Below are 296 nucleotides of genomic sequence, written 5' to 3' on the forward strand. Positions count from 1 at the left end.
AAAAAACCCCACTTCCCAAACAGCAGCGGAAAAAGAAGGGAGAATTAGACTATTGCTAATGCTGGTTCCATCCTTTCCTGCAAAATTCTAGCCAGAGTCACTGAGATAAGTGACTGAAGCTGGTAAGGATGGCTCCAGCTACCACCCCAGCCCAGCCCCAGGAAAGGGCAGGGGGCATGTGGTGAGCAGAGAAAAGGCAAGACAGAGAGAGGATCTCCTGGGAGATGCAAAGCATGCTCCCTGGATTGCCAGGACTAGTGGTGACACGCGCCAGACAAAGGAACTGCTTCTCTATA

This window comes from Taeniopygia guttata, chromosome Z (genome assembly GCF_048771995.1).
Source record: "Taeniopygia guttata chromosome Z, bTaeGut7.mat, whole genome shotgun sequence".
NCBI classification, from domain to species: Eukaryota; Metazoa; Chordata; class Aves; order Passeriformes; family Estrildidae; genus Taeniopygia; species Taeniopygia guttata.